This window comes from Pteropus medius, unplaced genomic scaffold, assembly GCF_902729225.1.
Source record: "Pteropus medius unplaced genomic scaffold, Ma_sr-lr_union100, whole genome shotgun sequence".
Lineage (NCBI taxonomy): Eukaryota > Metazoa > Chordata > Mammalia > Chiroptera > Pteropodidae > Pteropus > Pteropus medius.
In genome coordinates, this window is record NW_024349803.1 from 2,349,398 (window position 1) to 2,369,929 (window position 20,532).

General features: G+C 40.9%; 1 non-coding gene across 1 annotated transcript; it reads right to left on the reverse strand.

The window, feature by feature from the left end:
• Positions 1 to 11,335: 11,335 nt before the first annotated feature.
• LOC120582559 (5S ribosomal RNA) lies at positions 11,336 to 11,454 on the reverse strand. Its single transcript, XR_005647591.1, has one exon. It is a non-coding gene; the product is annotated as a 5S ribosomal RNA (ribosomal RNA).
• Positions 11,455 to 20,532: the final 9,078 nt, after the last annotated feature.

Here is a 20,532-nt window from a genome sequence, read left to right on the forward strand (position 1 = left end):
TCTATTCTTCTAATCTACTTCTATCATCGTTTTTATGTCTGTTTCCCTTGGGAGATTGTAAATTTCCTGAAAGCCGTGATTATGTTTTATAATTGATGTATACCCAGTATCTCTAGCACCTTACCTAGAATAAATGTGTATTTTCTAGAAAGATATTCTAGAAATAAATCATTTTCTGTCTTTTATCTTAAATCAGATTTTGAAATCTGTTTTTAAAAAATTTCTAGATGCCTTTTTATTTTGCTCAAACCCAAATTTTGAAGATTGGGCCTCATGAAAAGCCACTAAAATTCAGAGCAATTCAAGACTTGGTCTTTCAATCTTCTTCTTCCTTTAATCCTTCATATAAAGTTGTGTGTGTTTTGATATATTTTAACTCGCAGTCGTGTTTGATGGGAGGTATTTTGCTCTTTGTAAACCTCCAGTGTGTGTCACATAAACAAAATGTTCCCCTCTCACTAGAATATTGACAGAAATAAATCATTTGCAAAGCAGGCCCAGGTGATAATTTCGTGAATTCTGAAAGGGATGTCTTTTATCAGGATGCTCAAAAGTATATGATAAATCATGACAATCATGATCATTAAAGTAGAGTAGTTAACATACAAATCATTTGACTCAAATAAAACCCATATCCCAGCTGATGTACAAATTCAGGATATACAGAGCAGGGTCAACAAACACATCAGGTGAGTAACATTTCTCAGACAAATCCCCATTCTTGTACATTCTCAAGTCAGGAAGAATGGTCTGGATAGAATTTCATTCTCAAAGAGCGAAGGACTCCCCCACTCAAGCACGTGAGATCTAAATGTAGTGTGGACACCTTCCCAGGCCCTGCTCATTTGGGGCAGGGATTGGCACTCAGGCTTCTCATGCAGCTCTAAATGCTGCCCTACGACCGCTCTCCAGCCTCACCTTTCGGTCATCCCACGTGGCCAGTGCTCCAGTATCTAGACGTCTCTGTGAACAAGGAAACCAAGCTCATAACCTCTGCACTCCACCCGCATCCACTCCGTGGGCTTGAGCCCCCCAGTTCACTGATTTTGAGGCATCTCTGAAGTCTCTTGATTTCTTGCTATACCTTAAAAGTTACCATGTTGGGTAATAATATAAAAATATCATTAAACATTAACAAAGTAAGGGAAGGTTCATGAAGCTTGAGAGACAGAAACATAAGATTGAGGCCCACAGAGGAGAGAAAAAGGACAGCAGGTACTGAAGGCAAAGCGAAATCTAATCTCCACCAGTTATTACACGAAGATCATCACCGGGTGTCACAACAGTATTTCCTCAAGACTGAAACTCCAGTGGCGACCTGTACATCCTATGGGCCTGTCTCAAAGGTTCGCTCTCCTCTGCCCTCCTGCAGGGAATGCTCCTGGTGACCCCGTGGGGCGGGAGTTGTGGCTGGGAAGACCGTCATCTTATAAAAGAGAAAAAGGGAGAAACAGAAAGGGAAAAACTTCACAATATCTGCTCGATGGATGCTGTGCAATGACTTGAGGTGGTAGATGGATAACATTAAAAAAGATTAAATCACATAGTGAGAAAGTTATTCCCCAAAGTCTCAATTATCTTTAGAGCCTTATGATGAGTCAAAGTTAAGTGTCAGGTTGGTGCTACCAGCTCTTTAGCACCTCTTAACATTTGTTAAGTTTCCCTTTTTAACAAAGGGAGAGCAGACCTCAGGCTTAGAGCCTTAGCCAGGCTACCATATGCAACGAGATTTTTAATACCATTGGTTTGTGTCTGACATATTTAATTTTACAGTTATTTCCTATTTGTAGGAAGTGATACTGACTTTCTATTCATTATATTCATATGACCTTCTTTTTAGAATAAATTATTTAACATGAAATAATGAGTCAGTTTAATGTAAAATAGAAAGTAAATAGTAGTGCAGGCTAGCACAATTATGGTAAAAATCAGAAAGGATGACAGAAGTTTAGGAAGCATCATTATAATCATCAGAATATGAGATAATGAGATTAGAGAGCCTGGAGTGAAAATCCCATTTCTGCTCCTTTACCAGTCCTGTGATCTGGAACCAATGACAAAAGCTCTCTGGACCTCAGTTTTCTCACCTATGAAATGGGAATAAAGATAATACTGCCACACAAGACTATAGTTGGCCCAGAAGAGCCAGGCATAGCAGATGAGGCTGGATATGTCAGTGGCCTAATTCTCATTAAAATAAGAGGGCATGGCCAGCACAGGCCAAATAATTTACTTGCCCATGACAGCAACTGTATTGTATACTATATATGGTATTTTTTCATATGTGCCTCCTACAGAAAACTATAAGCTCCTTGATGGAAGCCACCATGCTTTATAGATCATTGCATGTCTTTGTCTTTGGGACATGGCCTCTATGTAGTGCAGGTTTTATGAATATTTTTTAATTGAGTTGAATTGATTGATTGAATAGGATGATGTATGTGTCTTGAGAATCCGACAGAGATCCCTGAGGTCAAAAACTGTCTATTGTGTCACATGTAATTATTAACGTAGTCTTTTCTCAGTGAAAACTCACTGACTGATTCTATATGCATTCCTTATCTGAAGTGCTAAGACCATCTTCAACTAGTCTCCCTGCCTCTACTCATGCCCCCGCCAGACAAACCACTCTTTATGTGGCAACCAAATGATCTTCCTAATACTCTTCTACCTAAACCTACCTGGGGATAGAGTAAAACTCCTTACCACAATACACAAGGTCCTCCATTGTCTATCTCCTAGTTATAGCTTTAGTTTCAGCCCTCAGCAACCCCCTTTTACAGCCAAAGTGATGCATTTTCAAGTGCTCAAATGAACCATGTGCTCCCTCACCCCAGGGCCATTGCACTCACTGTTTCTTTTGCTAGAATGCTCTTTTCTTTCCCATCTCTACCTGTCTAGGTTCCACTCATCCCTTCAGATGTAACCTTCTACAGGCCTTTCCGTCCCCTCCTGTGCCAGGCTGGATGTCCCTCACAGGAGAATGTGGGCTTGCCCTGTCTGAGCCATGATCCTAACTGTGTAGAAATGGCCTGTTTTTTTCTGCCTGTCTTTACCACAGACTGTGACCCTCTGGGACAGTGGTTCTCAAAGTTAAGCATGCCTTGGAGTCACACCTGCAGGGCTTGTGAAAACAGATTCTGATTCATTAGGTCTGAGGTAGGGCTCAAGAATTTGCTTGGGAAAGGATTAAAAAATTTCTACTGCCCAGACCCCACTCTAGACTAATTAAATCAGAGCCTCCTGGTTGTGGAGAAGGGAGATGTGGTGGCTCCAGCATTAGTATTTTTTAAAGCTCTCAGAGGAGTCCAGGTTTGAGAACCCCTGCTTTATATCAGCGATCTTCAAACTTTAATGTGCATATGTGGAGATATGCTTAAAAAGCAGTAGGTCTGTGGTAGGGCTAAGAGTCTGCATTTCTAATATGGTCCCAGGTGATGCTGACACTGCTGGCCCACAGACCACATTTGGAGTAGAGTATTATAATAAGAACTGATCCATTCATCACTAGCAGCCTCTACAATATTGCTAGAAGAAGTCATTAATATCATTATATGAACACCTGTTATTGCTACTATCCAGGAGCACCTATGTAGAGTCAACCATGTCAGAAACAGATGTTTCCCTTGTGACTTTCAATTCAAGTATCAGACTTGAATCTACTGTTTGTAGTCTCTGCCCACAACATCTCAGGCATCTGGTGGGTCTTGTGTCACTAACAGCCATTAGGCCCCTTGTTACCGTTCAGTTTCTGCTGCTCTGGAGGTTGTGTGTCTCGCTGAATGATTCCCTCAAAGAAAAGTTTATGAAGTTTGTATAATGTCCAACCTTGTCAAACTCACCTCCAATTTGGTAAAAATCTGTATAGCTGTTTGCACATGATATGGTAAAAAGAAAAAAGTTAGAAACGTAATTTTATGCATAGATTGTATTTCCATAGCCTAGGAGAACCTGTGAAATAATGTAAGCTGGCAGTGAATTTGTTGAAGGAAGGAGAGAAATAAGGAAGGAAGGAAGGAAGGAAGGAAGGAAGGAAGGAAGGAAGGAAGGGAAGGAAGGAAGGAAGGAAGGAAGAAGGAAGGAAGGAAGGAAGGAAGGAGGGAATGGGAGGGGAAAGGAGGGAAAAGAATGGATCATAGGGCAGTAGAGAGAAAGAAAAGGAGGGTGGAAGCTAAAAGAAACATTTTGTCCTAGCTGCTATTTCTCTCCAGTAGCCCTGTCGGGTCTCCCTCGTAAGCTTCTCTTCCACCAGGCTCCTTTCTCTTGCTCTCACCTGACCACACTCATGGCCACACCTGGGCATCCCCAACCAGCCCACACTCCATGTAGTGTCTAGACACACATGAACGTGGAATATCCCCTCGTCTTCCCACTGACTTCCTTTATAATCTTGGGGACACAGACTGGGTTTGAAATGGGGGGTGCACAGTGGGCCAGCTCTGTCTCACCCAACTCTATGTGTATAATGAGGCTAAACTTCTTAAAATTTTAAAATAATTGAAGGGTTCTCTTCCAAGAGAGACCCTAACCAGGCAGGCCATAGGCCAACAGCATTTGAAAAATGTTCAGATTATTTACCAATATTTCAAATTCAAGAGATTTTCCACCAAAATTTGGATTTTCATTTTCTTTCCAAAATCGGAAGATGTGGCAATGGGGGCCCAGCTTTGACTGAGTCTGAGTGGAGCTGCCCACTTCAGGAGGGGCATGTGTTCTCCCTTTTATCACAGTCACTACCCCTCCTTATCATCCTCCAATAATGAAACCAAGCATAGATTGCCATTTGTTGTCTTTATCTCATTTTACTTTAACTATGTTTGCCTTCCACTTGACTATTGTCATTCACTACCATTACCTCCCAGAGACCCATGAATGTGCAATTTGCAGACCACACATGCAGAGCAAATGGCCTTCCATACAGTGTTCATCTCTTTATCTTAAAACCTAAGCTTGTGCTCTGTCATTTGCTGCTGCTAATTTATATTTAAAGAGAAATAGGGAAGAAAAGTTCTCCTTGAACTAACCTTGATTCTCCACACAGGGCTTTCTGCCTGTCCCTTTTCCTGGCTACAGGCTTTAGCATGTGCTATCATTATTACCTGCTCTCATTATCTCTCGGGCTCTTTACCTCACTACACAGAATTTGCCCACGAGGTAAACCTGTTGCCCTCCCAAGAGATAATAATACTTATCAGGACCTTTTGTGGAGTTCCTGGACCTTTTGGGATTGAACCACACTTTGCGCACATAAAGCCCTCCATTATCACCACTATTGTTGTCATTATTATTATGTGGGATTAGGCAGCCCTCTCAGAAGTCTTGCCAACCACGGGCAGGTGCCACCTCAGAGCCTCACCTGGTATGGCTCAGTGACTCAGGCCAGACGCACCTGGCTGTCGGACTCTGGTTCTGCCTGCTGAGCCTTGGGCTTTCGCCAGAGTAGAGACGTGCCGTGAAACATTCACTCTCCTCTTACTCAGGGGACAGAGGCTGGGTTCCTGGGAGGGCCGGGGGGTGAGCAGTCTCTGGACCACACTACTAGAGAGCCAGGGCTGCAGCAAGCTGAAACCAAGCAGAGCCTCAAGGGGCCAGATTCTCTCTAGGAAGAGAGAGATGTATGTATAGCACCGTTTCAGATTAGAAGGTGAGTTCCCATCCCAACTGTTACTCTATAGCTTTGTGAACCTCAGATTGCTTGTTGAACTTTGCTCTCTCCAGTTCTCATCTGTAAAATGTGGATAATAATTCCCAAATCTATGATAATACTATGAGATTTATATATAAGTAGATTTGAAAATACATATGTAATATATATATATATATATATATATATATATATACACACACACACACACACACACATATATGTATATACACACACATATATACATATTTATATATGTAAATAAGACAAAGACAGTGTTCCATCCCTATTCAGGCTTAAGGAACCACTCAGAAGTTAACACTTTTAGCAAGCAGACTTAGAGTAAACAGACAAGATGCCCCCAGGACCAGGACACAGTGATGAATACAAACATCTCACCAAGATAACAATTTCCACTCAACAGCATGCCTTGCCTGTCCCCACCTGAATTCCTGTGTTACATTCTCCACCTCTCACTGACCCCCAACCAAATGTCTTCCAAGGAAATGTGAGCCTTATCCTCTTTTGGATACTCAGCCTGTCTCTCTACTATGTCCATGAGACTAGTTTGCCCCCAGCAAAAAGTCTGGGGTTTAGAGCATCAACACTGCTTTCTAATCCTTTTATTTAGCCTTCTCCATACCCCCAACCCCTCCTCCCAAATAAAAAACAAAAACCAAAATCAAACCAGCTTAAAACAAGGAGAAAATGTTTAGTCAGTGATTCAAAGAAAGAGTTGGAATGAAACTGGCAAAGATGGAGGTAGGTCTCAAGATAAACTGGAAGCATGGAACGGAATACTGCCAGGACCCTCTCTCCATTTCCCATCCCTCCTTCACTGCACATCTGCTTCATTCTTTCTCAATACAGAACAGTAGAAAACATGGCTATAGCAGCTGCATGGTTTTACAGTCATTAGGGAGACAATCATTAGAGAGAGACTGGTTTATATCCTTGCTTATGCTACATTTTAAAATTCCAAGGAAGAGCTGTAAGTGGCCAGCTTTGGTCAGGAGTTCACTCCTGGACCATCAGCTTTGCTCAGTGAGAGCAGAATACTGTGTGATCGATGCAATTCGGTCAGGGACCCATGCCCAGACCAATCAATTATGGGTCAGAATTATGAGCTCATATTAGAACATGAGAAGTCCTGTTTGTGAGCATGTGGTAGGGGGGAAGATAGACAATTGCCAGGACAAGGGAGGTCCTTATTGCAGAATACTAGCAAGGACATACATTATTTGTTTATGAACCTTTCTAGGTTGCCAGACTTTGAGCTTCTTAAGGGTAGGAATGAGACTAGTGCATCTGCGTATCTTGGCGAAACACTCAGGGAAAGTTTGTAGAACTCAGTCAAAATGCATCTGACTATTTCCAAAGTTATGAGTCTATTCTAGGTTCTACGTATCCAGAGAAGAAGAAGAACCCAAAGCAGCTGCAGAGATGCAGATCCTACTCTGCCTGAAGAAGGATTTTCTTACAAATAGTATTGCCGGAAAATGTAAGCAGGAGCCTCAGGAAGTTGAGTGTCCCTTTCAATACAGGCCTTCAAGCCCAAGGAATGGTCATGTATCAGGGAAACTGAGAAGAATATTTATGTACCGACCTAGATCTACCTTTCTGAATATTTGATCTTATGGTTCTGTTAACTCAACCTAATTCTTATTTTGTCTCAAGATACCATTTAACTACATCTAGTGTACAATAAATAAATTAAAATTTTATTTGGGAAGTCTTTCTTTTCTTCTTTTTTTTTTTTGCCAAAGTGTTTTATTTGTTTTTATTTTGGTGAGAATATTTAAGCTCTACTCAATTAGCAAATTTTAATCATACAATACAGTGTCATCAACTATAGTCACCATATTATACATTAAATCCTCAGAACTTATTCATCTTACAGCTGAAAGTTTGTACACTTTCACAAACATCTCCCTGTTCCCTCCATTTATCAGCCCCTGGCAACCACTTTTCTACTGAGTTGGAATTTTTTTTTTTTTAGATCCCACACAAGAGAGATACCATATATTATTTGTCTTTCTCTGATTATTTAACTTAGCATAATGACCTCAGGGTCCATCCATGTTGTCACAAATGGCAAGATTTCATTCTTTCTCGTGGCTGAATAATATCCCATTGTATACATAGTCCACATTTTCTTTGTCCATTCATCCACTGATGGACACTTAGGTTGTTTCCATAGCTTAGCTACTGTAAATAATGTTGCAATAAATGTGCAAGTGTAGATCTCTTTGCTATCCTGTTTTAATTTTCTTTGGATATATATCCAGAAGATAAATTGCTGGATCGTTTTTAATTTCTTGAAGACTGCCATACAGTTTTCCATAGTGGCTATACCAATTTATTCCCATCAGCAGTGCACAAGGGTTCACTTTTCTCTATATCCTTGCCAACACTTATTATTTCTTGTCCTTTTAATAACAGCCATCCTCACAGGTATAAGGTGATATCTTGTGGTTTCGATTTGTACTTCTCTGATAATTAGTGATTTCGAGCACCTTTTTATGTATCTGTTGGTCATTTGTATGTCTTCTTCAGAAAAATGTTTTCAGTCCTTTGCCCCTTTTTAAATTGGGTTATTTGTTTTTGGGTGTGGTTTTAGTTTGCGGTTTTTGGGAGGTTGTTTGTTTGATTGGTTGGTTGGTCGGCTTTTTTGCGATTGAGTGATATGAGTTTGGGCATTATTTCTAATGTTTTCCATCTCAGATCTCCCTGATAAACTGTCATCTTTGATTTTTATAAGCATTTTCACTGTCATTTTCCTCACACAAAGTTCTGCACATCTGAGAGATTTCCTTGAAAGGGCCTTTCCTTAATTAATCACCAGCCACTGTAGAGGGAGATGTGATAAATGGGACCAGCATCACCCCATGATGGAGGTCCACCTGAGAAATTCCGGGCAGGTACAGGAAGGAAGGGCACCTTAGATATCATTCAACAGGTGCGGGGCCATCAGTTCTCAGGAAAGAGCTGTAGTGGCATGCTGGAGCCAGATCTTACTGCCTTATGAAATCCAATTGTTAAATTTTCAAAAATTTTTGAGCCCATTGCTAAACATTGATACCTTGAAATCAGTCTGGGTGAGGGTATTTACACCTCAGAAATTGACAAATTCCACAAAGCATGCTCCCCAGACCCCCACTCTACCCTTACTTGTAGTTTATCAGCACACCAGTGGTTAGCTGCAACTAATCAGCTCTAATCACTGACTCTTTGCCAAATGACAGGACTGACTCTGGCACCAATACTTAGCTAAACCATTTAACTCTTCTCATGGTTCTACCAGAGAACCAAATATTGTCTTCTCCTGGCAATATTAATACTAACACTCATATCATGTTTCTCCTGTAGCTTCTACTGATACATTATAATGGACATATGTAAGTAGCGTTGTGCCTCAGTTGTCTTGGATACATTCTTTATATTCTTCTGACAACTTTTATACCATCTCTCCTAATGGTGCTAAATGAGAAAGAAGACATGAAAAAATTTAAAAATAGAACTACCATATGATCCACCAATCCCACTTCTGGCTATATAGCCAAACGGAAAAACAACAACAACAACAACAAAGGAATATCAAAAAGACATCTGCACTCTCATGTTTATTATCCATAAAGTCAACATATGGAAATAACCTAAGTGTCCGTCGATGGATAAAGAAAGATCTTATACACACACATTGGAGTATTATTCAGCCATAAGAAGGAAATCCTGCCTTTTAGATAGACCTTGAGGGCATTATATTAAGTGAAGCAAGTCAGACAGAGAAACACAAATACTAAATGATATCACCTATATGTGGAATCTAAAAACTCTGAATTCATAGAAACAGAGAATGGCAATTACCAGGACCTGAGGAGGTGGGGGAAATGGGGGAGATATTGATCAAAGGGTACAAAGTTTTAGGCAGAAGATGAATAAGTTCTGCAAATCTATGTACCAGGGGTTTCAAGTGAAATTCAAAATAACTAACAGGACTGCCATCTTGAAAATCCTCACTGAAGTTCTTATACTCTGACATCAAACTTTCACAGGTTGTTGCATCTAAAGAGAATGCATGACAGAGACACTTCCCAGAAGCTGGTGGAGACATTGTATAGAGCTGTTCCTGCTTATCAAATTAAAACAATAAAGACATATCTCTGAAAAAATTAGCTATCCACAGACCAGTCCCAATGTGTGCCATGACATGTTGGCTTAACTTCTCCAAGGTGAAAACACTCAAACAATGTTAATTCCACTTTTCCTTAATGCTGACAATTACCCCAGAGCAAGGAAAACTTTAGCAAATGTCATACAACACAAAACAAAACGCTTCTTCATGATGCTAATGGACATACAAGGATGAGAGAGGATCGTGAAATTCTGGAAGATGAGATGCTTAATGAGTGTTTCCTGGTTATATGGTGTTGTTTATGCCAACCAATTGAGCCATCTCCTCCATACAGGGGTGCCCATAAGGTGTGCCCTGAGACTTGGTGATAATTGCAGGGTGGCTGGAGGCCAGAACCTTTACCTCAAGTAAGAGCCAAAATTATATAGACAAGTACCTATTAATCAGGATTAACCTCCAAGGATGCCAGCTCTGGAATCTCCTTCGCAATAAGCATCTTCGTGTACACTTTTAAAAGAAAACAAAACATTCATTTTCTCAGATGGAGTCATCTGGCCGAGTAGCTCCGGAAAAGATGCTACAATCATAAAAATAAACTAGTGAACGCCCTAGAAGAAGTTAGGGTAGGCCTAGCCAAACTCCTACAGCCCACCTAATGGACCTGTTCTTAAAGCCTGCCTTCCTTTTCTATGACTTTAATCTTTCTGGGAAATCTCTGCTTGTAGCCAGGATCAGAAGCTTATCTCCACAGGCAAGTAGAGAATTCAGGTCATCTGACATGTATTCAGGCCAAAGAGGCACTTTTATTTAAATTACCTGCTTATTTCCAGAAAAAAATAATAATAAATTTATTTTTTTACTCTACTAGACATAGGAATCAATTTTTACGAACTTCAGAATAAACTTTTGTCCAAATCATTTCCTCCTTCTACTTGCAGAGATTAAAAATTAGCCTGAGGCCAGGGAATAAAGCAAAAATCAACCTTGAGGCAAAGCTTAAGAGAACGTAGGGACCCTGAGGTCTCAATTGTCAATAACTAAGTCTGGAAGGTCATGAAAATTCAAGGATGTGTCCATATCATGAGGAAGCAACTGCGATATCGTCTTTGGTTTATAGCTTATGTGCAAGGATTCATTCCAGTATGCTGGGTAGGAGAATGGGTGGGCAGCAGAGAGTTTTCAGAGCTTTGGAAGTCCTGAATATCTTTGAGACTTTAATTTCAGGTTTCCTGTGTCTTGGCAATTAAGCCATTAATAAGAAAATGAACACTTTGACAGGTTGGATCTTTTGGAGGTAAAGATCCAACACCCCAAAGAAAAATGATAAACTTTTGGATGGGCAGTTGAGAGCCTATGGATCAATTCTTTTCAGAAATGCTCTGAGCTTCAGGCTTTCCATATATAAAGAACTTGCATATAGTTTTTTATCATGTGAAGGAAGCACAGGGAATCAATTTGCAAACATTGAAATTGGATAGTTCAAGAAAATCTACTCTTTATTTCAAAGTATTTAAATCACTGCATTCCCTTTTTTTTATTTTTATTTTTATTTTTTATGCCTACAGCATCTGGTCTTCCTAGGTGGTCTCCCATCCAAGTACTAACCAGGCCCAACCCTGCTTAGCTTCCAAGATCAGATGGGATCGGGCTTGTTCAGGGTGACATGGCCGTAGGCAGATCACTGCATATTTTGAGAAAAAAAATCTCATAAATGATCATAAAGACGAAAATCTTTCTTATAGAATATACTCATAAGTTTTAATATAAAATATTCCCTCTAATCACAGGGGGATGTGTGTAAATACTAAAATATATAAGAATCTGCTTGATCAAAGTTACTCTACTAAGATATTTTCTGATCTAGTGTATATAAAGCACATTTTATGGACACCTGACTTTTATTTTAATCTTTCATCCAAAGTATAGATGGATTTTTACTGAGCTCCATGTCTTAAAATTATAACTCTTCATTTTGATCAGACTTTGTAGTATACATAAATTAGCAAACATACACAGCATCTCGCTGTTAAAAACAAGTTGTTTTAATGAAAACATAACCTGAAAATCAAGCAGTATTTTTTGGAGGGAAAAGACATTGGTTGAAACAGCAGTGTCTTATTGACATTAAAAACAGTTGACATAACTCTGCAAGGATGCTGAAATTTAACTTTTGTATGTTTTTATTATACTCAGAGCATCAAAGATAACAGAATTTATTCATAGAATGGCAGTCATTGAATTCAGTTTTCTGGTACAATTTTCTTCCCATATAAACTCATAAAAAATGTGATGGGTGAACCATTAGGAATGCTTAAAGCACCCCCTGATGTATGCCCGCACGGAAAGAACAGATAGATTGCAAAATGTTTATGCCTTTTACATTTTTTACAGTATTAAGAAGGAAACACTGTGATTACCAATCAGAAAAGACTCCAGAGTGTTGCTTGTAAAGTGCACCGTTACAAAGATTTATATCTGTATCTGGGGAGTAATATGGAGCATTGATATTTTAAAGAGCTCAGTTCAAAAATCTCTTCATTCAATGAAAGCCTGGGAGAATGAAATATCTTTTTTCCTATGACAGAAGTGTGTGTATTTTGGTTAGCTGATGATCTACACGGTAGGAAGAAATAGACTTGGTCCCCCAAATATCCACCACGTCCTTGAAAATGGATTACAAGAAAGCTATGCAACTTTTTAGCAAATTGTTCATCACAATTGGAGGTGCAGCGGGTATGGAGTTTCTGTTCAGAGCAAGTCTTTATAGGTTATCTCCTGACCAAGGCCCCATTCTGTACCGAGAATGCACAGTGTGTTAGCCCCACCCAGAGGCCCCAGCCCCATGAGTGCAAATCCATTTTTCACTCTGAGATTACATGTTTTAATCCAACTAGAGACATCTAGTAGATCCTTAGGGGGAACAGCCCTATGTTATTCCAAGATACTGCTGCTAACCCTTAATCGTTGGTATATTGAGAATAAGTGCCCGGAGAGGATCACAATTTTTATTTTATAACTGTAGTTTATAGTCATTTTCCAACTTTTCCAAGCAATACCTATGCAGAGCTTTACAAGCAGTTCTACCACCTCCAAATTTCCAGTATAAAAGCTTAACCACAACCTGTCTAAAATAATCTATGCCAGTCACAATGTATTCTGCTGCAAGTATCAATGATTGGAGTTTCGTCTGTCTCAATCAACACAAAGTCTGGAAGTAAAGAGGCCAGGGCTGGTGCAGCAAATCAAGGAAAGCATTAGGACGCAGGCTTCTACCACCTTGCGGCCCCGCCATTCTTCGCAGGCAGCTGACGATAAAACGACTGCTGTACCTCCAAGCATGATGTATGATTAAGCAGGAAGAAAAGGAACAGGAGAAGGACAAAGAGCAAGATGTGTTCTCTGCTCCAGATGTTGTCTTTTATACGGGGAGGCTCCCATGGCCGCTCAGAGCAGCAAGGAAGTCTGGAAAAACAGGTTTTATTTGTTTTTCTAACTGGGCACAATAACACACTCAATAAAATCAGAATTCTGCAAGAGTAGGTGTTAAGTAAGAAACTAGTAGAGTCAGCCATAAAATTTATTTTTTTTAAACCTCCAGAAGGAAGTTTTTTGTTTTTTGTTTTTTTTTAATAATGTCTAAAGCTGTGTGGTCCAATACAGTAGCCACTAGGCATATATAGTTATTTCAGTTGTTTAGAATTAAATCAGATTAAAAATTCAGTTCCTCAGTCACATCTGAATGTTCAGTAACTACATGTGGCTAGTGGCTGACATACTGGACAGTGCTAGGTCCAGAGACACCTATCTAGGAAATGGATGCCTATGTCTTCTGTACCCCATATGTTTCAGTTTCAGGCCATTTTCTTCACCATAGCATGTTACCACCTTTCATGCAAAAGTTTTTTTTTTGTTTTTATGCTTACAGTACCTGGTCTTCCTAGGTGGTCTCCCATCCAAGTACTAACCAGGTCTGACTCTGCTTCGCTTCCGAGATTATACATCAGGCTTGTTCAGGGTGGCGTGACCATAGACCATGGACCATAGCTACACTGGGGCACGAACCCAGGACCTTCTGCGTGTAAAGCAGACATGCTAACCGCTACACTATGGAACTACAACCAACAAAAGTATTTTAAGATCATAGCATCACTACTGGATCACTCTTTGTCTTAGCTTAGGTTCCTTCAAAAGCTGAGGTGAAGAAAAGGCTTGGATGTAGGAAGTTTATATGGGAGATGCCCCACCATCACTGAAACATGAGCGAAGAAATGAGAAAGTGAGAATGGAAAAAGAAAAACTCTATAAAGGAGAGTTATTGAGGTTGCTGCTGCACACAGCAGGGACTCAACTCCACTGGGACCTCTGAGGAACATACTAAATACCTCCTAGAATTGTCTGTTCAAAGTGCAAATGGCCAGGGCACTAGCTCCCACACTCCATTGGTTCAGGGTTGCCCCTGGGGTGTTAACTCCCCTCCCCTTCCAGGCTGTCTCTATGTGCTGGCTGAGTAAACGCCCACAGCTTTGAAGAAATCTGTCAGACCTAAAAGCATGTGGATGCCGGGATAGAGCTCAGGGAGTGGGGGTGGGGAGCTGTCAGAGTATATAGCACTGTCTATTGAAGCTGTGGCTGATAGCCGGGATACGTCAAAGAGATGGGTTATGGTGCACTGAGAGCTTCTGTTACACCTCTTCATCTTCATTGCTAGTGACTAAAATTTAAGCTTATTTCTGTTTGTAAAGGATTTGGGCCCTACTCAACCGTAGGGAGTTTGAGGAGCTCCCGAGTTTACCAGTAGATGTGCAGCCATTGTCAGCCATAATTACTCTTCGTGTCTTTCTCTTTCTTTACCACAACTAGGATTAAGAGCTGAAATAATTAGGCAGTGAAAAAAAGGGAGAAGGAGAGAGAGAGGAAAGGAGGGAGGAGGGAAAGAAGAAAGGAAGGAAGGAAACAAAGACAAAGAAAGAAACAAAGAAAGAAGCCACTGAATTAGTGTCACTTGTGAAATATGTTTTATACCAGCATGCTTGGGGAATTAAGTGGTGTTTTCCTGTATGAACAGCAAACGCCTCTCTCAGATCCATACATTTGCCTTAATGCTGCTTCAGAGCAGACAGCCAACACTGGGCTGTGATTTAAAGGATTCTAGATATGACTCCTCTTTCATAATTTATCCCACCCACCCAACCACCTTAGCCTAAAAGTCAGCCATTAAAGAGCTATGCTCCAGTGTTAAGGCTTTGCATCCTCAGAGTTCTCTGTTAAAACTAACTCCTGGAAAAGAAGGTCTGTCACCATGGAGTGGAACTGGTTTGAGATATGGCTATATAATATGACAGTTGGGAGAGGGCACTGAAGAGCTAAGTTTATGGTTGGGGAAGTCGATCATGAAACACCACAGAAGGCAGCATAAGACACAGAACTGCCGAAGAGAGCTCCCTGGCCCTGCACCCTCAACTTCTCCAACTCTCCCTAGAGACAAGAACACTGATAGAGGGTACGAAAGGCAAAGTTTCATTCTTTTGCTTCGAGCCAAGAAGAACTTTAGGTAAAATTGGCTCATTCATTCATTAAAAATTTCTTGAGCATTTACGAGGTGCCAAGCCTGGTGCTAAACTCCAGATACACAGTGATGACCAAAACAGACATAGTCCAGACATCCAGCTCTAATGAGACATTCAAAAATCAAGTAAATAAATGAATATATAAGTACAAAGTCTAATAAGTATCACAAGGGAAAAAAAAAAACAAGGTCCTGTATCACCTACTCTCTAAGGAAGTGACACAGAAGCCTAAACGACAGAGGAGGGAAAAGAAAGAACATTTTAGGGAAAATGGAGTCTATCTGAAGAGTATATGGATCTGGGAAATGAGGATGACAGTAGTACAATAGTCATGATGACTTTGGAGAGAAAGGCAGTGGCTGGGACACAGAGGACCTTACTAGCCCTCCATCCCTCTTATTTCACAATTCTAGAACAAAATGCCACATTCTCAGATCTTGATTTGTACTTAAGTAATTCTTATGCACCTTCTCTGCTTAACAATAATAACAATAACGAATACCGTGTGATGCCTGTATGGTTCATAAAGGGTTTTCACACTAGCACTTTTTTATATATTATTATTATTAAACATAAAAATAATAACATTTAAGGGAAATGTTTGCAACTTTGAGTGGATTATCTCATTTAATTCTCAACGCTACACTTTATAGCAAGAATCACTACTTCCCATTTTATAGATGAGGGCAAGAGATTTTATGCAGAGACTCTTGGAATCCCCACAGAATAAATTCTCTAAAATTACAATTATCTATGTTTAGCTGCATATTTTTTTTCTGAGGAAAGGATCTATGCCTTTCATCAGATTCTCAAAAGCACTGGACTTCAAAAAATATTTTAAGAGCTCATTTGAACCAGAGGATGTTTTAGAACAGTGACCAAAGTATGTGTGGTCCCTACACCAGCAGCAGAGAACTTGCTGAGAAGTTGGGAACTTGTTAGAAATGCAAATTTCTACTAAATTAGAAATTCTGGGCGTGGGAACCAGCAATCTGTTTTAACAAGCTTCCCAGGTGGTTCTGAAGCTTGCTCAAGTTTGAGAACCTCTAAACTATCTAACCTTAAAACGTCAAAACTCACAAAGTCAAAACGCTGAATGCCAACACATCAGAACTCTGGTTTAACCACAATTTTTTTTGCATTTTATGGAAAGAGAGGGGAGAAAATGGCTTATTTAAACAGATACTTGAAGTTGTCATCTTATCCACTGGCTACGACAGTCAACTGTGGCTTTTAAAACTGAACATTTAAGTTCATCTGAGATTTGAAATTAAAGGACATTTCAGCATTTGGCTTTCTTGCCTTTCAACATTGGACTGTCATTTAAGCTGTTCAGACTGATTGTTAATGGCCAACTAGGGTAAACCCCTCTGCAGACGCCACACTGTGAAAAACATACTAGAGACCACCATCTGGCCCATTCTTTTTTAGTGACACAAGTGACAAAATGATCAAACATAAAAATTCACTGCCTTGGAACTAGAATTTTCCTCCAACAAACTAGCTGTGGCAAGTGTGCCTATCCCGGCCACTGAACACAGACACATTTCTAGTCCGGACCTAGGATGGCTCCCCTCACAGTCCCTCAAACCTTGCCTCACGCTTTCCCTCAAACATTTGTTCATTTCGGAGCCTTTTCTTTCTTTCTGGCTCTGAAATCGTGAATGTTACTTTTGTGATGAAAATGAGGTGGTGGTGGTGGTGGTTGTTTAGGATTATAATTTTAAATGAAAATATGATAATTCAGAAGATTCCCATCATTTTCCATTTCTGTCTTTTTCTTTCGACTCAGGACTGCCCGATAAGAGTTGCTTTCTCTCCCAGACACTCATGCGATTGGGCGGAAGCCTCGCCTTTGGTTTGGATAAACTCACCCAGAGAGAGATCGACCTACACAGAGGAACGCAAAGTTAACCAGCTGCCCAGTTTAACCATAACTTCACAGTATTGTCTTCCAGCTCGGAGCCCCACGCAGGGTTTTTCATTGTCTACACCTCTCCTGCAGTGATTCCAGAAGTTTCACATAAACCTATCTTACACCTGCATAATTTAATAATTATTATATCAATATTTAATTACCCTCCACCTGCATAATTTAAATCAATTTTTTTTTTTTTTTTGCTTGTTTTCTCCATTTGGAGCTCAGGGTGTATGAAGCAGGTGTGCTGATGTCGAATGTGGCATTTTCTGGAAGATTCCCTCCATCGAGTTAACGAGACCTCACTACCTGAAAGCAGAAAGGAAGCATTGTGTTTGAGTAATGAGCATAGGTAACCCTAGCCTGGTAAGGACCCTTTCGGTGGTTAGGCGGGATTTGGTCTGTTCTTGCCCACAACCAGCTGGAGAAAGCGCCCTGCTCTACTAATTATTTTCACTTCCTCAATAGCTTCCTGTATTTTTTGTTTACTCACTCTTGCAGCACTGTTTTCTTTAGAAATCCACTCAAATCAGTATTCCTGAAGAAACACCACTGCCACCAAATCCCCTTCTACGAGAGGAATAATAACAGCAAATAATAATAGCAAATGGTGCCAGGCACAGTGCTAAATGCTTTACATAGACTAACTCATGTGCTTCTCAGAACACCCCTGTGAGAATTAAGAGTATCATCCCCATTTTACAGATGAGAAAACTAGGTTTAGAAAGGTGAGCTAACTTGTCCAAGGTTATACAACTAGTCAGTAGTAGAGCTGGTATCTGAACCTGGTCTGGATCCAGAGTACATGTCGGTAACCACCAGGCTCTCCTGCCTCCAAAAGACTCCTCTGTCCTCTTCAAAAATTTGCTCATAAGCAATATTCTCCCCCTGAACACAAGAATAAGCTCTCCACTGGGGTTCCATGAGTCACCTGCCACAGAAGCTGAGGTGGCTGTTAAACACGTCAATCCTTGGTCCCTCCTCCTGGTCTACTGAATCAGAATCTCTGTGGTGGGGCCCAAGGAATCTGCATGATTGCCAAGCTTCAAGACGAGCTGGTGCCCACCAAAACTTCAGAACCACTAATCAATCCCCAGGAACTTTCTGAGTTTCTCCAGTCACTGCCCAGCCTCATATTACTCCTATGTGTCTTCGATGTTTACAAATTCTTCTTCCATTTAAAACCTTTCCTCTGGGCACGCTTAAGCCCACACATTGGAAGCAACAACGGTGATATGATTTGAAGTATATCCCAAAATGCTCCACCCTCACCTTATCCCATAGCACTTAGAATGTCACAACTCAAGATCTCACTGGCTCTGCCCTGGGAGGAGCCTTGGACAATTTTTAACTTGCATCAGCAGTTTGCGTAGAGTCACAGGCTTTGGAAGGGAGAGAAAAGAGAGAGAACTGGGAAAAGTGATGATGGAGACCAGGACAAAAATACATGTGACTCACTCTATTTGCAGATCTGCACACTGGCCATGATCCCTGTGCATGTCATCCCGAGCAAGAGCAGCTGTTCATTTCTGGGAGTCACCAATTCCAGGAAGGAATTGCTATGTTTATTACAAGATGGAAAGCAAAAAAAAAAGTATTCCTTTTTTCTTTTTTCTTTTTCTTATCTGCAATCTTACCTCTAATGTTTGAGGAGCCTGGAACAAGAGTACAAATAGAGGCCCATGTATCAAATGTCTAAATATTTAAAAGTTAAAAACCAAATGAACAAACCATTAAATCGAATATTTTCTTTTCTTGCCCCAACAAATACATCTTCACAATGACCTGGAAGGCCACACTTGAATTTAGAATTCTCCAGATCCCCAAACCTCTGTGTTAGAACATGGAAGTAAGGGGAAATATGGCCTCTGGATTCTGATGCATGGCTTGCCCTCCTTTCTTCCCACCCCTGGACCGACCTCAACTGCAAAGGGTTAGCATGCACAGGTGTGGGCATACAAGCCTGCAGGTCCAAGCTCTGTTCGCACCACAGGCAAACAGCCACCCCAGGACTAACCCTCACAACTGAGGGTGCACACAGTGGTGAGATAGTCCATCTTTGGGAAGAAAAACCCAAGTAGGAGACCAAACCATATCATGGAATGGGTTCCAGGGTGTGTAGGAAGAAAAATCCTCCAAACCCAAAACCCAAAGGGTGGTCTGGAAGGTGGGTCACAGGTGGTGAGTGGGCGCCACCCTCTGAACCGCACAGGCCCTCTGCCCTGCAGTGCAGTCCTCGAAAGCAGTGCTACCCAAAGTGTGGTCTCGGACCAGCAGCATCAGCATCACGTGGAAAATTATTAGAGATGCAGACCTCACCACAGAAGTCCTGAATGAGAAACTCTGAGGGTAGAGCCCAGGAATCTGAGTTTTTACAAGCCTTTCTAATTCTGAGGCATGCCAAAGTTTAAACCTCACTTCTCTGATGAAGCACAGGACTCAGTGCAGCAGCACCACCCTGTCCCCTTGACCAGGTCTAAGGACAATACTGTTCAAATGTATTTTTTTCTGTCTTTCTTTTCGGCTCTTGCCCCAGGTTCCATGTACGTCTTTCCCAATTGCCTTTATCCTACTGAAATACTATCTGAGGCTCATAGCACTTGTCTCTGTTTCCTCTCACCTCCAGCTCCGGCCGGGCCCCCTCCCCATTAGTATGTATCTCTCTATTATCTGATATTCTAAGGATTCGAGTAGTTATTTTGCTCCCTCGTACATTACGAGGAACCACCTTTCCCATTTTGGATGCCTACCCCAAGGCCTTGCAGAGACCACAGACGACATAAACATGTACTGATCATGATCACAGAAAAAAGAAAGGGATCTGAAAAGGAAAATAAAGAAAAGTGACTTCAGCAAAGAGGAAAGAACTTTCCCTTTATCCCACAATCCTCTTTTTTTCCCTTCCCGGTAAGTCTGCTTATGCAGAAAGGATGAGTTTCCATTGGACCTGTGCCACTTTCAAGCCATGTGACCTTAGCTAAGTTACCAGATCTCGCTGAACCTGTTCCCCCACTTTGAAAAAGTAAGATGCAGTAAGGTGGACTTAAATGGTGCTTTTGGAAGCATCGGTTACATAAGAAGTGTTCAAAGAGGGCTAGCTAGCTTCCTTCCTATAGGCCAAGACTGGAATTGCATGGTAAGGAGTAAGGACACAAAGCAGGCACAAACACAATTTGGCAGCTTAAGGTAGCATAAAAGCTGTGGACATTATGCCAGCAGGGATCAGGTTGAGGGGCAGATTCAGATTCTGTGAGTCCTAAAGTTTGTA